The following is a 16,587-nucleotide window of genomic DNA, read 5'->3' as shown; positions in this document are numbered from 1 at the left end:
ATCTTCTGCTTCTGGGTAAATGTCGCTCGTGTGAATAAGAGGAGTCGGGCATTCAGAGACAGAGGTGACGTGTGACGTCACGTGTCATAGGTGATATGAATGTCACGTTATCTTAGGAGGCCAATGAGAGGGCTCAGCGCGCGACACTTTGGACGCCATTTTTTACAGTTATGTCGGGACGTTTAGAAATTACGATTACGAGTCCTGGGACGCGCCAGAAATACGAGGACAGAGGGAAGCCCAGAGAGCTTTCAATTTCGCGGTTCAGAAAAGCTGCTGCCATTGGCTGCCAATCTGCGACGTCATTTCATCCGACCAATAATTCGACGCGCGGCTTCTCTTTCTTTTTCTCTTTCGTTTTGCATTTGTGTGTTTCCTCGCCCCTCCCGCGTCTCGACCGGTGGTGAAATATTATATATATATAATTTAATATATACCAAAATAAAATATTTTGCGTGCCAGTTCTGAAGGTAGTATGTTCATATCACGCGGTAAATTGCGCGGGTAACTGTAAAACCGAAACGGGAAACGCGTTGGTGTCATACGGCTGGCCCTCTGTTTCACTCTCCCACAATTATTGTCCTCCTCTCTCTCGTTCATGGGCCCAGCACACGTCATCTCACCCAAGGCCGTCGTCTGCTATAGGTGGATCGCTCGGGAAGATAACACGTTTAGGAAATCCCAAAAACATCGGTGCGCGCAGGTGATTTAATTGGAGATGGTAATTGAACGTTTTGAAGTCGTCGTATAGATATAGTCAGCGTTAGTGTCTTAGCCGACGCCCGTAAGGTGGAGTCACTAGTCAGAGCGCTCAGTAAATTCCAAACGTGCTAACTCTTACTAATCGAATACCACGACGACATAACGGTTTTCCATGATCGCAGGTAAAAAACGTTTGTCGAGGAAGATTTTCGACGTGCAAATTTGGCGAAATGCAATGATCGCGGATGCGTGAATATACTGAATATTCTCGCGGATGCGGATACTATACACCTATTTCAAGTAACGCTGTTGCATATTTTACGTGCGGATACTGTCCGTGTTACCCGCGCTAACCTCTATCCGTACTCGTAGTTATTTTTTTTACGAGACACATATCGCGTGTGTAACCTTACAAGCAGCGAGACATTTTAAAGTCATATTTTTTTTTTTAGTCGCCCTCGTATACCCGAGTCATGGTCGGTGTTTTCTCGAGTAATATTCGTCCCTGACACGTCATTTCGTCCCATGCGAGGCACGTAGCAGGTCACGCTCGTTTTTCATTACCGTCCAATGGATCCGAACAGGGACCCATTTTATGGATGATCGTCCTTATACGCCGGTCGCAAAATATACTGACGAGACGCTCTCTCTCTCTGCGGGCGAAGTGTGACGTCACGAAAGCGCCAGACGTTCAGTTTAAACTATATTAACCCCCCTTTTTTTTTGAGGGGGGGGGGTGGATGCGATTTCAAAAAGTCAACATTCAGCCTCGCGCCAAGGCGGGATGGGATGTCTGATGTGAAGGGGGTTGGAGGTGCTGTCGGTGAAGAAGTCAAACACTTTGTTTCAGCTGTGCGTCCAATGCGGTTATATTATTTAGTTATTTTCATTTTACATGTTTCCTTTCTTTCTTTCTTGTTTTTGCCGTTTCGACGTGTTACGTACACTATTAAAAAAAAAGGGTGTACTTTAACTCTTTTTTTTTTTTAAACCGCATACAGTGAACCCTGGTTATTATGACCGTGATCGTTCCCGAGAATTTTGGTCATAATGCGGAATTGTCATATTAACGAGGGGGATTTGCAGAGGTTTCATTGCATTGTTCCCCAGGAGTATGGTCATAAAGCGCGTATGTCAGATTATCGGGGGTCATATTAACGAGGGTTCACTGTATATCACTCCCTTTTGGAGAGTACAATAACTCTCAACAAAGGAGTCTCCTCACTCCCTCAAGGGAGTAACATAACACCTTTCTCCCTGCCGGAGAGTAATATATTACTCTCCAGTAGGGGGTTAGAGCATACAACCCCACTCCCTAAAGAGAGTGCTGACACTAGCGAGATTTAGTAGATCCGAAGATGTTTGCGATAACTGTTCCGAAAACACGATAAGCCAACCGCCTTTATTCCCTCGAAGCGGCTGACATCACGTTGCTGATATTTGGTTTAAAATGGCAGCTTCCTCTTTATCCTATCGTTTTCTTCGAGTGATTACGATACACTAGCGATTTTTCGTTACATCAGAAAGTGTTCACGATAACAGTTTCGAAAACCTGATAAACCAATCGCCCTGTTCTTTTTTTTTCTGCTTTTTTTTTGTGTTTGTTTTTCATGTGGATGACATCGCATTGCTAAGCTTCGATTTGATAAGCTCACTTATCGTATCCTTTTTGTAGAGTTCCTTCAGATGTAGTAAAACTCCCTACTAATGTTGAATTCCAATGGCAAATTTGGAGTAATCAGCCGACTCCTACGGGGGAGCGGCCCACTCCGGCCACGAGCATATCTGTAACTGCTATTGGAACATTCGCACATTCGTTAGAGGAAGCGACCGGACCCAGGTGACTGCGGAACGAGTTCTACAACTCCCTCTAAACATTTAAACTTCCTCGATGTGCGTAGAAAGTTGTCGTGTACCTCCTTATCGCTGTACTCACGAACGACGTTTTCGATAAAACCGGAAACTTTAGGCCGCGCCGGTCGCAGTCGAAACATCGCATGAAACCCAAGCAGCACAATGTACTGAAAGTCGAGTGCAATAGGGGTAGACGGTATGTGTTTTATCAATGTTCTTTAGTTTCAGGCCTTCCACCTACCCGTCCACCCCTATAGCACTCGACTTTCAGTACATTGTGCTGCTTGGGAAGGCACGTTAGTAAACGACAGGACCCGGAAGCAGAAACCACATGCCACGTGACGCGGGGGTTCCGGTGAAATCTGCCGATTTTGGCGGAGCAGTCGGCGTTGTTGCTCCGTGGAGGCAACCTTGGCACGAATGCCGCGCCAGAGCTGCCATTTGAAGACTCAGACTCTGCTCCTAAATCTGCCAGTAGAACAGAATTGCTCCAGATCGACAGAGCAGCCACACTTGCTCCGGAAGTGCTCCCGGTATGCAATTGGAATGGACCTTTTCCGACAACGCGTATGCGCATGCCCAGCCCCTGTGTCAGCCATCTTTGAGCGGAAAACATCGCTATGGACCCACCTGCCGGTGACTGTCATGTTCATTGTGGGGAGATAATCGGTTTCAAGGTTACGCGGACGTTTGAGTTTCTGGTAATGAGTACAATGCGCTTTCACTCTTTCCGCATTCTTCTTCCAATCTTGTCTTGCTTATGCTTTCCCACGCAACGTGCCAGTCCGAAAAGTGTCACCATTATTGGGGGGAAAGACAGGACGTTCGACATTCCGTCGCCAGGGGCGACGCGAATATGGAAATGGCAGAGCCGTTTATAGGGAGAGTTTGGCCATTCTGTGGTCTTTTGCCGCCCGGAGATGGGGGAGACGCCGTGACGTCACAGACGTCATTGCTCCGCCCACTTGATCGGCTGTACCGACTTCAAGGCTGTGCCTCTGCTCCAAAATGGCGGAATGGGAGATTTCAGGGCGACAGCCCTGATCCAAAATGGTGCCACTGGTCTTGGCGCCGCCCATCGTGTGACGTCAAATGGCGCGCTTTGGGACAGGCTCCTCCCAATGGCCAAACTCTCCTAATAAACGGCTCTGGGAAATGGTCCATTCAACATAAAACCACGGTCCCTTGATAGCTCAGCGAGCGCGCTCGCCGGTTTCTACTCAGCTCAGGGGCTCAGGTGGCGCGATGTACGAGGGGGAGAGGTTGCGCCGTGAAAGCGAAAGGGATGCCCCTCTCCCTCAAACTGACGCGACGCGGCTTCGCCAAGGGCGCGTTAAAGGGGCTATCGCATCCGTCCCGGTCGATTCGGAAATTGTAGTGCTATTTTACTCCGCGTTCATCACTGATAATAACGCCGAAAACCCGACGCGAATTGGCAGCGTTGTTCCTGTGTAGTTTGATATAAAAAACTTGGCAAGGGCAGACGACGCATTCCTGGATTCCCTCTCTAGAAACGTCACACGGACGAGGCCAATCACTGCACGCCCTTTGACATGGAGAATACCAATCACGGGAGCGGCCGAAGGGACCTTGGTAGCCTTGGCAACCGACGGACAGGCGGGCGGGCGAGGCGGAATGCTAGGGGACGGCGTCTTCTCTGTTACCGGCTCGCAAAATGTTGTTTCTGGTTAACGTTGAACGTGTTCGTACAGTCAGGAGCGTAACGCCGTGTTTCACGCGACATGGTTACGTCTGCACTGACACTGGTAAGCGAAAGTCAGCGTATTTACCGAGCACTTTTCACTTAGTATAGTGCGATGCGAACGCCAAGCAGACGATCTCGGAGACAATGCCTGCGCAGCGCTCCAATTCGTGCGCCCGTCTTACGTCATCGTCCTGTTGGCTGCAGATGGAATGCGGACATTTTAAAACTCGTTTACTTAATACGTAAGCTGTTTCCGGAAGATAAATTTGGCAAAGTTGACTCTGAAGCGGTGGGGAACATTACCCTATCGGTATCATACATACGTTCCCGGATGCGATAGTCCCTTTAAGTAGCGGCTCTGCAGAGTGCGCTTCGTCCACTCTGTCCCGCGCTCCGGAGCCTTTACTAAACGTGTTTTGAAGACAAGCGAGCGTTTCGTGTAGGCCTCTGGGTGTCGGTGAACGTTGTTTTTCTGCAGAGCAGTCTTCCGATCCGGCTGTATAGTGTGGAGAGCGCGAGAAGCACTCCGACTCGTTGGTTCAGGAGCGCCACACTCAGCAAAAAAAAAAATAAATAAATAAATAAATGTCGCCGCTTAGTAAAAAAAGGAGCGCGCCCCGGAGCCGCTACTTAACGCGCCCCAAGGCTTCAAAGGTGCGTTAAATAAACGCAATAAGCCAGGCATGTGACTCGTGACGTAGAGCGGCGCAGCTCAAGTGGATATAATCAGGGAGCCTGAGCTGAGAAGAAAGAAACAAGGGGGAAAAAAAGTTACTTTTCGACGTCACGCCGGGACCGTGTGTCTGCGGCTGCTTTCTGCGACAGTTTTTGTAAATTTTGTGAAAATTTTGTAAATTTGATTGCGCGGTGACAATTTTGTAAATTTCGTGAAAATTTTGTAAATTTGATTGCGCGGTGACAATAGACCGCACCACAGCGAAAATATTTTGCTGATGAACAACTCCCGATGAACAGCTTGACAGATAAGACAGGGTTTTATTTCTCCTTCGATATCTCGTTCTCTCCCGTCCTCATATTTAATCGTACTTCACACGCACTGAGTGCCAACCCAAAGTTTTATTCGTGGAAACAACGCACGCTCATAAACACTCAACCCTCTCAGGTCCCTCCTCCTGTCGGAACAGTCTGGAACTTTCAAAATTTTCCTTGCCGGGTTTTCTGCTATCAAGCGGGTAAGTCGACAAGGAAAATTTTGAAAGTTTTGAAAGTTCGAAATTGTTCGACAATAGGAGGACGGGAGGGGGGGGGGGGTGAGAGGGTTGAGTGTTTATAAAGCGTGCATTGTTTTCACGAATAAAACTTTTGGTTAGCAGTCGGTGCGTGTGTTGTCTCGTGTTTGACCTTTATTGTCTGCAACACCTCCGCTGGGGTTTTAACGGTCTTAGAATGTATCGCTAAGCCGATCAGTATCTAAGTATTCGCATTAAGTAAGGCGTAAGTATTGCAGTGATGGCCAGTAGTTAACTACATGTAGTTAAACTACCTGATTGTAGTTAAGAAGTAGTTAACTACTTTCAGAAATGTAGTGGCGACTACTAGTTAAACTACTATTTTAAGTAGTTGACTACAGTAGTTAGGTTACTGAAGGCGCCAACTACTTCCGATTTTGCCGCAAGCTTTACGCCACGATTGTGCTTCCGACTTTTACCTTGAGCTACTTGTTTGATGAGAACGGAGGTGCAGAGCAATTGTGTCGTGCATGTGCACTAAATCTTCACTTTTAATGCTTGTCTAGTGAAGCCTCATTTGATTTGCTGTGAAATAATTCTGCAGCTTAGTTTATCGCGTAGGCACAGAAAGAATCCCGCCGCAAGCTTTGTATCTGATGACCGTAGCAATGGCTTGAGCCAAAATTTATTATTGCTCGTGATTCATATTTAGGTGTCCAAGAACACTACAAGGGATTGGTGTTGGTGGACAACGTTAAGTAGTTATAGATGTAGTTAAACTACATCGCAGTAGTTAAAAAGTAGTTTTAACTACTCCCCCGAAAAGTAGTTGAACTAGTAGTTAAACTACTCAGTCACAAAGTAGTTAGTAGTTATAGTTAAACTACTGTAGAAGTAGTTAGTGGCCATCACTGGTATTAAGTATGTTTCAGTATTTAAGGGTGTTCTTTCATCCTTTACAGTTTTTTTTTTTAAAGCTACGAGAGCAGCACTGGTGCCACCCCCCACCCCCCTAAAACATCTCCCGAAGAAAGTGAGTCAATGAATTTTAGGCAATTAGTAGTCTAGTAGATGCATGCGCTTTCCCACATAATGTTTTCGGCATTTGTAGCATATTGAATACAGTACGAATGAGTCAAAAGAATTGTGAAATGAATGCATACTCAGTCTCAGTGTTAAAATATTTTCTTTTCTTTTTACTTCAGTCTTTCGTATTTACTTAATTAAGCGTTATTTTCGCGTTTATAATTACGCCCGACCTTGAGAGGCTTACAAAGAGGACGAAATTACGATCTATTTTTTAGAGTCCGTAATTTTGCTCTCGCTCGTTGTTGGCGCTTTTGTTGCTTCGTTTCCTTTTCGCGATGGTCAGGCGCTTTTTTCTTTTTTTTTAAACTCTTCTGTGGCCTTATCATTCTCCTCCTCCTCCTCATCGTATCATCCTCTGCTTTGCGGGCACGTTTATCCCGCTTTTCTTTCTCGCGTTCGTTCCGTCCGCCACAGGAAGCGCGCGATAAGCCCCAGGTCACGTGACCCTGCGTGCGCGCGCGAGGAAGGACACGCACCTCGTGACTGAGCGCGTGCTTCTGAAGACGGTCGAGTTCATTTCTCACTAGTAGGGGAAGGGAGGCAGTTGGAACGCAAGTACGAAGCACGTGCTGGTTCGGCGTTCTCTGGCGATGTAATTCATTGCACTTTTCCGATTCAGGGGGTTTTTGGGCGTTGGACCGCGCTGCCCATTTCAATTTCTCGCAAAGGTTACTCTCTACCTGAAAGTCCATTTTAAAGGTGCACTCTCTACGTTGTTGAACATTTGCAGAAGCACCAGGACGCGAAAGTATAAACATGGTACCCATTGGCCCTCGAAACCCTCAAATACCGTCGAATTTGAAAATGGCGTTTTCGAGGTCCAGAAAACACTGGAAATTTCCACGGTTCATGAAAGATGCCGAGGTGAGCTCAAGGCGGACTGCTGATTGAAAATGAAAGGAACATTTCACCCGCGCACGATAGATGGCATCGCGCGCAGTGCGCGTGGGTAGCGTGGCACGGAAACAAGATGGCGCATGCTCGCTCTTGGAACTCAGTGTCGATACTCTGAAGCGTAGCTTATTTAGTGACTCTATACTCTATCCTACAGGGAGCATTATGGTAGCCATCTTTGATCCTCGAATGGGCAACATACCGGTGTGGTGCGGAAACAAGATGGCGCTCGTACTCTTCCTTGGAACTCAGTGTCGATACTCTGAAGCGTATATAGCTTATTTAGTGACTCTACTCTATCCCACAGGGAGCAATATGGTAGCAGTCTTTGATCCTCAAATGGCGATGATACCGGTGTGGTGCGGAAACAAGATGGCGCTCGTACTCTTCCTTGGAACTCAGTGTCGATACTCTGAAGCGTGTATAGCTTATTTAGTGACTCTACTCTATCCCACAGGGAGCATTATGGTAGCCGTCTTTGATCCTCAAATGGGGAAGATACCGGTGTGGTGCGGAAACAAGATGGCGCTCGTACTCTTCCATGGAACTCAGTGTCTATACTCTGAAGCGTATATAGCTTATTTAGTGACTCTACTCTATCCTGCAGGGAGCATTATGGTAGCCATCTTTGATCCTCGAATGGGCAACATACCGGTGTGGTGCGGAAACAAGATGGCGCTCGTACTCTTCCTTGGAACTCAGTGTCGATACTCTGAAGCGTATATAGCTTATTTAGTGACTCTACTCTATCCTGCAGGGAGCATTATGGTAGCCGTCTTTGATCCTCGAATGGGCAACATACCGGTGTGGTGCGGAAACAAGATGGCGCTCGTACTCTTCCTTGGAACTCAGTGTCGATACTCTGAAGCGTATATAGCTTATTTAGTGACTCTACTCTATCCTGCAGGGAGCATTATGGTAGCCGTCTTTGATCCTCAAATGGGGAAGATACCGGTGTGGTGCGGAAACAAGATGGCGCTCGTACTCTTCCTTGGAACTCAGTGTCGATACTCTGAAGCGTATATAGCTTATTTAGTGACTCTACTCTATCCTGCCGGGAGCATTATGGTAGCCGTCTTTGATCCTCGAATGGGGAAGATACCGGTGTGGTGCGGAAACAAGATGGCGCTCGTACTCTTCCTTGGAACTCAGTGTCGATACTCTGAAGCGTATATAGCTTATTTAGTGACCCTACTCTATCCTGCAGGGAGCATTATGGTAGCCGTCTTTGATCCTCGAATGGGGAAGATACCGGTGTGGTGCGGAAACAAGATGGCGCTCGTACTCTTCCTTGGATCTCAGTGTCGGTACTCTGAAGCGTAGCTTATTTAGTGACTCTATACTCTATCCCACAGGGAGCATTATGGTAGCCGTCTTTGATCCTCGAATGGGGAAGATACCGGTGTGGTGCGGAAACAAGATGGCGCTCGTACTCTTCCTTGGAACTCAGTGTCGATACTCTGAAGCGTATATAGCTTATTTAGTGACTCTACTCTATCCCACAGGGAGCATTATGGTAGCCATCTTTGATCCTCAAATGGGGAAGATACCGGTGTGGTGCGGAAACAAGATGGCGCTCGTACTCTTCCTTGGAACTCAGTGTCGATACTCTGAAGCGTATATAGCTTATTTAGTGACTCTACTCTATCCCACAGGGAGCATTATGGTAGCCATCTTTGATCCTCAAATGGGGAAGATACCGGTGTGGTGCGGAAACAAGATGGCGCTCGTACTCTTCCTTGGAACTCAGTGTCGATACTCTGAAGCGTATATAGCTTATTTAGTGACTCTACTCTATCCTGCAGGGAGCATTATGGTAGCCGTCTTTGATCCTCGAATGGGGAAGATACCGGTGTGGTGCGGAAACAAGATGGCGCTCGTACTCTTCCTTGGAACTCAGTGTCGATACTCTGAAGCGTATATAGCTTATTTAGTGACTCTACTCTATCCCACAGGGAGCATTATGGTAGCCATCTTTGATCCTCAAATGGGGAAGATACCGGTGTGGTGCGGAAACAAGATGGCGCTCGTACTCTTCCTTGGAACTCAGTGTCGATACTCTGAAGCGTATATAGCTTATTTAGTGACTCTACTCTATCCCACAGGGAGCATTATGGTAGCCATCTTTGATCCTCAAATGGGGAAGATACCGGTGTGGTGCGGAAACAAGATGGCGCTCGTACTCTTCCTTGGAACTCAGTGTCGATACTCTGAAGCGTATATAGCTTATTTAGTGACTCTACTCTATCCTGCAGGGAGCATTATGGTAGCCGTCTTTGATCCTCGAATGGGGAAGATACCGGTGTGGTGCGGAAACAAGATGGCGCTCGTACTCTTCCTTGGAACTCAGTGTCGATACTCTGAAGCGTATATAGCTTATTTAGTGACTCTACTCTATCCTGCAGGGAGCATTATGGTAGCCGTCTTTGATCCTCGAATGGGGAAGATACCGGTGTGGTGCGGAAACAAGATGGCGCTCGTACTCTTCCTTGGAACTCAGTGTCGATACTCTGAAGCGTATATAGCTTATTTAGTGACTCTACTCTATCCCACAGGGAGCATTATGGTAGCCATCTTTGATCCTCAAATGGGGAAGATACCGGTGTGGTGCGGAAACAAGATGGCGCTCGTATACTCTCCCTTGGAACTCAGTGTCGATACTCTGAAGCGTATATAGCTTATTTAGTGACTCTACTCTATCCCACAGGGAGCATTATGGTAGCCGTCTTTGATCCTCAAATGGGGAAGATACCGGTGTGGTGCGGAAACAAGATGGCGCTCGTACTCTTCCTTGGAACTCAGTGTCGATACTCTGAAGCGTATATAGCTTATTTAGTGACTCTACTCTATCCCACAGGGAGCATTATGGTAGCCGTCTTTGATCCTCGAATGGGGAAGATACCGGTGTGGTGCGGAAACAAGATGGCGCTCGTACTCTTCCTTGGAACTCAGTGTCGATACTCTGAAGCGTATATAGCTTATTTAGTGACTCTACTCTATCCCACAGGGAGCATTATGGTAGCCGTCTTTGATCCTCGAATGGGGAAGATACCGGTGTGGTGCGGAAACAAGATGGCGCTCGTACTCTTCCTTGGAACTCAGTGTCGATACTCTGAAGCGTATATAGCTTATTTAGTGACTCTACTCTATCCCACAGGGAGCATTATGGTAGCCATCTTTGATCCTCAAATGGGGAAGATACCGGTGTGGTGCGGAAACAAGATGGCGCTCGTACTCTTCCTTGGAACTCAGTGTCGATACTCTGAAGCGTATATAGCTTATTTAGTGACTCTACTCTATCCCACAGGGAGCATTATGGTAGCCATCTTTGATCCTCAAATGGGGAAGATACCGGTGTGGTGCGGAAACAAGATGGCGCTCGTACTCTTCCTTGGAACTCAGTGTCGATACTCTGAAGCGTATATAGCTTATTTAGTGACTCTACTCTATCCCACAGGGAGCATTATGGTAGCCATCTTTGATCCTCAAATGGGGAAGATACCGGTGTGGTGCGGAAACAAGATGGCGCTCGTACTCTTCCTTGGAACTCAGTGTCGATACTCTGAAGCGTATATAGCTTATTTAGTGACTCTACTCTATCCTGCAGGGAGCATTATGGTAGCCGTCTTTGATCCTCGAATGGGGAAGATACCGGTGTGGTGCGGAAACAAGATGGCGCTCGTACTCTTCCTTGGAACTCAGTGTCGATACTCTGAAGCGCATATAGCTTATTTAGTGACTCTACTCTATCCCACAGGGAGCATTATGGTAGCCATCTTTGATCCTCAAATGGGGAAGATACCGGTGTGGTGCGGAAACAAGATGGCGCTCGTACTCTTCCTTGGAACTCAGTGTCGATACTCTGAAGCGTATATAGCTTATTTAGTGACTCTACTCTATCCCACAGGGAGCATTATGGTAGCCGTCTTTGATCCTCAAATGGGGAAGATACCGGTGTGGTGCGGAAACAAGATGGCGCTCGTATACTCTCCCTTGGAACTCAGTGTCGATACTCTGAAGCGTATATAGCTTATTTAGTGACTCTACTCTATCCTGCAGGGAGCATTATGGTAGCCGTCTTTGATCCTCAAATGGGGAAGGTACCGGTGTGGTGCGGAAACAAGATGGCGCTCCTACTCTTCCTTGGAACTCAGTGTCGATACTCTGAAGCGAAGCTTATTTAGTGACTCTAGCCCGAATAACCCTCCGTCGACGAAGGTAATGCGCTCCTGAGCCGCGCGGTCTTGGTTTTGGCTCATTTGCGCGGCGAAATTCGGCGACGGAATATTTAACGGCACGCGGCACGTTTCAGGATTTTTCGAAGATAGAAAGGCTTTCAACGAGCATAGTCTCCCATTCTGCTATCTCTGCTGTCTCACCTAATAAGAGCTAATTGATTAATTTAGGTAATTAGTTACGTTGTATTACATACTCTCTTCGACAGGGTATCTGCCTGGCCATATAAATGAACTGCAAAGACAGCATCTATTGTCCCTGTCACGCGGCAAACCGAATGACATTCCCAGCGAATGACATTCGCACTGAATGACATTCGTCTCGTGCGACACGGTGAAATCAAATGGCAGTACACGCGAATGAGTTCGGGGAACTCATTCACTTTCCGCCCTCTGGCACCGACAGCGTATAGCCTCACAGTAGAGCGAGGTGGCAAAAACAACAGTGATAAATCGTTCCAAGAAATGAAAGACGAATGGAAAGTTGTACTCCAATATTTTATCACGAATTTGATAACTTTTGACACAAAGGAGGGAAGGCTAAACACCGTTTTTCGGAGAACCATACCCTCGTTCCCAGTGGCCACGTTGCTAAGTGTGGTGCAGATAGGCTTCTTATCAGTCAGACGGACTAATTTAGTGTCACTTTCAGCGAGTGACACTTGCACTGAATGTCATTCCTATGCTGTCACACGACATCTTTTAGTGACACTCGGCAGAAAGTGCACTAACGATTTAGTGAGTTCCCCAAACTCACTTCACTAGTCTTCGGCGGACAAGGTGTGTAGCCTCGATGGCAGGATTTGTGGCACAGGTAAAAATATTGAGAAAATAATGCGAGGGGTCCAGACACCACAATATTTTTAAACAAGCATTTTCAACAGCGTGTTTATTTCGTTGAAGTACAGTGTGAGATGGTGCAAAAAAAAAAAAAAACCGTGTCATTACTCTCGTTAACAGCCTGTTACAACTTCGCGGTCTCAGCAATCCAGCGGCGGCCATTTTTGTTGTGGCACATGTTTGAGGCCAATTTGTGTAATGTTGGAAGAAAATTAACAGGAAGTGTTTCTAAATCAAAGAAAACATTCTGAGGAAGGTACAATGGCGCACGCCTGGAAAATTTGCCGCCGTTTATTCTTATCTATCGTAATTGCCATCAGTACATAAGTGACACTTACTTAAGCCGTGTAGCAAGCACGTAGTGAATGTGACATTCGCTGGTTGGAGTGCACTACACGAAAATGACACTATCATCCAGTGTGATTTTCGTTCGCACAAAACACGTGAGCGCTCTAAAGTATCATCATAAGATTGGTACTGGCGTGTTCTCTTATCTTTTCTTTAGTCAATGACGTATTTTTTAGAGGATAAGATTGAGCCGTTGATTTGTAATAAATTAAAGTTTTGGTGCGTCTCGAACATGTGCTGCCACCTCGATAGAGTGTCGCGCACTAAAATATTTGCGAATTGGGGCTCAATACAAATCAACGGATAGTCCTGAAATTCTACAAAATGTGTCATTGACAAGGGTAATACAAGGAGAACACGCCAGTATACTTCTGTTTTGACGATATTTTACGCCGTTTCTGAGCGCTGTGCGAACAAACGTTCTCTATTGTCTTGCGCAGAAGTAATTCCCCCTTAAATGACTTTGAAAATGCAACGATTTTGTGAACTAATCTAACGCTTCCGAGCCAATAAGAAATAAAAATATTACCAATGTGCCTGTATAATGCTTCACGTGTTCGACTCTGCTGTCTTATTTATCGACATTGACATCATTCGCGAATGACATTCTGTTTCTTCGTGTAGCTCGATGCAATACAAACGAATGACATTCGGTGCGACTGTCATTCGATGGGAATGTCCTTCAGTTTGCCGCGTGACAGAGGTACATGCTGCTTTCGTAGCTTTTTGATTAAAGAAAAAATAAGTATGTAAAGAATTGGAAGACGCAACCCTGTATTGAGAACATTGATAACATGGAGGCTACCTTAACCTCTCTATCGTATCTAGGGCACATGTTTTCGTTATTCCGTAATGCGCGGTCACTTCCCTGTGTGATGGTGGCTGTGGAACTGACAGTATATAGGAACGTCTTTCGTTTCGGTCTCAAAATTAATTCTCGCACTGGCCGCCGTGGCGCTTCTCGCGATCATGATTTCACCTCACGATTCAGCTGGCAACTGTGCTATCATGGAATAAGGAAAAAAACTAAACTAACCCAAACGCGTGAAAATTAATCGACTGACCAAAACCAGGGATGTAAATTGGGGCTCCATACCGTTAGACTTGCGTGATTTTGTCAGTTTGTTTTTTAAATATTTATTTGGATATACGTAGTTTTCGACGCCATTTTGGTGGCATTTCTCGGTGTCTTACCAGTTTTACTTCAAGAAAAAATCAGTCTTTCTCGGGGCCGTTGCTTTGGTGACCAGTGATAATCAGACGAGTAGCGGATCGAGACAGAGGGTCCGCACATCCCCTCTTTATCGCTGTCATCGCGTAATGTTCAACTGACCTTAGGTAGTGTATGTAGTTTTCTTTGTGAGGCTGGATCCCCTCCTCTACAAAAAAAAAAAAAAAAAAAAAAAAGAACTGGATTCGCCCTTGGACACGGTCGACAATCTTTATTGGACAAGCGAACAAGTTTGATTTGATTGATTGGTTGGTTGGTTGGCTGGCTATAGCGGCGTGCCATTGCCGAGCGCTCTGCCTAGTATTTGGATGCCGAAGGATTTCTGAAAGCTAGTTGGGAAACAATCGGAGTTAATCGAGGTATTTTTCCAGTTTTCGGGATATTAGAGAAAGTCGATACCGTACTTGCGCGGAACGGTGATTTTTTTTTTTTTAGAGAGTCCAAATAAATCTTCCTTAACCTTGAAAGCCTCGTTCTAATCCCAATAATAATTTCGAAGCCAAAACAAGAATCATAAAAAGCGGTCAACCTTTTTTTTTTTTTTAAGTGACTCCCTATAGTCCAACCTTGCGTTATCGCTGAAGCTTTTTTTTCTTTCTTTCTTTTTCGGAACCCCCCCCTCCCCCATCAGCAGCAAGGTGGTGGCGCCCTGTGGCTATTTTTTTTTTTTCACTCTCCCCCAATTGGAAACCTTTGCCAAAATCTTGCCCTCCCCTCTCTCTTTTTCTCTCCTTCTCAAAGTCCTAAACCACTCTCGTCCTTTTCTTCTTCTTACTGATCATCATTTTCTTTCGGGGGCCTCATCTATTTGACTCTTTCTTTTTTTTTTATCCACCAATCCGGATCGATCAGGGCCTTGCACGAGCGTTGCCATGGAGATCCAACTCTCGTTCCAAAAAACTTTTTTCTTTCTTTTCCGCTTCTCTTCACTTCTGCTCACTCCTCGCGTTTCCGACTTTGATCCGCACTTTTTTTTTTCTCTCTCTCTCTCTATCTTCCCGGTCTTTGTTTTAGAGAGTAATTTTCTCTCTTTTTTTTTTATTATTTGGACCTTCCTTCACTGGTGGTCTGCCGTATATATATATATAGAGAGAGGATGTTCTTTCTTTTCTTTTCTTTTTTCTCTCTCCTGTCTTCTGCGTTTCTCTTCTGGTATCCCGTAGCAACCGACGCGCGCGCGTTTGGAGCAATCGCGTGCAGGTTTCCAAAAGAATCCCACGAGCCACCACTCCGCCATTTTTCTTTTTTGCTCTGCGCGAGGGTGTTTTATTTCTTTTTTTTTCTTTCTCTCTCTCTCTCTCTGGCGTCGCTTGGCCAGCAGCAGCAGCACAGCAGCCGCGTCGTCTCGTGCTCTGGCTAGCTGGCCGTGTCGAAAAGAGCGTATGTACGTGCGCTGCGGCGAGGTCGGCCTGTTCTCTTCTCTTTCTTTTATTTTCTTTTTTTTTTCTCTCTCTCTCATTCGCTCGAGCTCGCTTCCTATCTTCAATATCTGTCCCACCACACGCTTCTCCTTTTTTGTTTTGTTTTCAGAACTTTTTTTTTTTTTTTTCGTGCTCCCAGAAGCAGCGACGGTGGTATTGATTATTTTGGATGGTTCCAGCAGTGTGTGTTTTCCTGCAGACGCACGGGGCCGACCTTTTAGCTGGACGCGACGTTTTTTTTTTTTTTCCCTAGATGTCCCATGGTTTCCATTTGTGTGTCTCTTCCAATTAAAAGTACAATAAGAAGTTTGGGGATTCAGTCGTATAATATGGTTGCTATTTGCTGAGCGAACGTGTATTTTTCTTTTTCTTTTCTTTTCTTTTTGTTTGTGTCGCAGACAGGATAACTGTTTGCGCTCCTGTCCGACGTAAACAAAGCGTGGAGTTCGCAATTTTCCTGGAATCGACGCGGAATTCGGCAGCTATAACTTCGATAAATACCGATATCAGTCTGAAATAGAATTTCCGCTCGCTCGACGTTACAGTATAGGGAACAGTTGTTTTTTGAAAGCAAAAACCTCCCGACACACAGGTCCTGGCTGTCGGAGATGTTGCGACGGGGGTTATTTCCATTGATTAATCTAGCTCAACTGCGGCTATCCCATGAGGCTATCCCATGAGGCTATCCCGTGACCATCGTGGAGGGCGGTTTGTCATCAAATTGCTGAAGTCCTCGGTCGGTTTGGAAGCGGCAACCTTTGGATCAGTGGCCGGACACATGATTGATTGATTGATTGATTAAGGGGCAGGGAAGGTTAGCCATCCTGGGGGAGGCGAACAAGACGGTGTGGGTTGCAGCGTTGAGTTAGCGTTTCATCTGAGAAGGGGTGTTGGTGGAGGTTCCCGTAGGGGTGACGTCCATATCTGCTATTTTTCTTGCGTTTTTTTTTGTTTGTCTTTCTGGCAGGAGAGCATTAGGGGTGTGTGTGGGTAAACCGTTACACCACGCGTGCACGACTTCCTGACTACTTTTCACGGCGCCTCTCTCGAACGCACACTCATCCTCTCTGTTTTTTTA

At 46.2% G+C, this 16,587-nt stretch overlaps 1 protein-coding gene across 5 annotated transcripts in view; it reads left to right on the top strand.

Annotated features, from left to right (window-relative positions):
- The window catches only part of LOC135386331 (zinc finger protein 236-like), an 87,999-nt gene that overhangs the window by 45,715 nt on the left and 25,697 nt on the right, over window positions 1-16,587 (top strand). Inside the window, exon 1 of one of the 5 annotated variants that reach the window (XM_064616177.1) lies at window positions 6,465-6,484. The exons of the other annotated variants lie outside the window; for them this stretch is intronic. The gene's annotated coding sequence lies outside the window, so the exon portion shown is untranslated. Of the gene's footprint in view, window positions 1-6,464; window positions 6,485-16,587 lie in introns of those variants that run through there. 5 annotated transcript variants of the gene reach the window in all.

Source organism: Ornithodoros turicata, chromosome 2 (genome assembly GCF_037126465.1).
Source record: "Ornithodoros turicata isolate Travis chromosome 2, ASM3712646v1, whole genome shotgun sequence".
NCBI classification, from domain to species: domain Eukaryota; kingdom Metazoa; phylum Arthropoda; class Arachnida; order Ixodida; family Argasidae; genus Ornithodoros; species Ornithodoros turicata.
The sequence above is the reverse complement of the archived record's forward strand: the minus strand, read 5'-3'. Positions and strand labels throughout refer to the sequence as shown.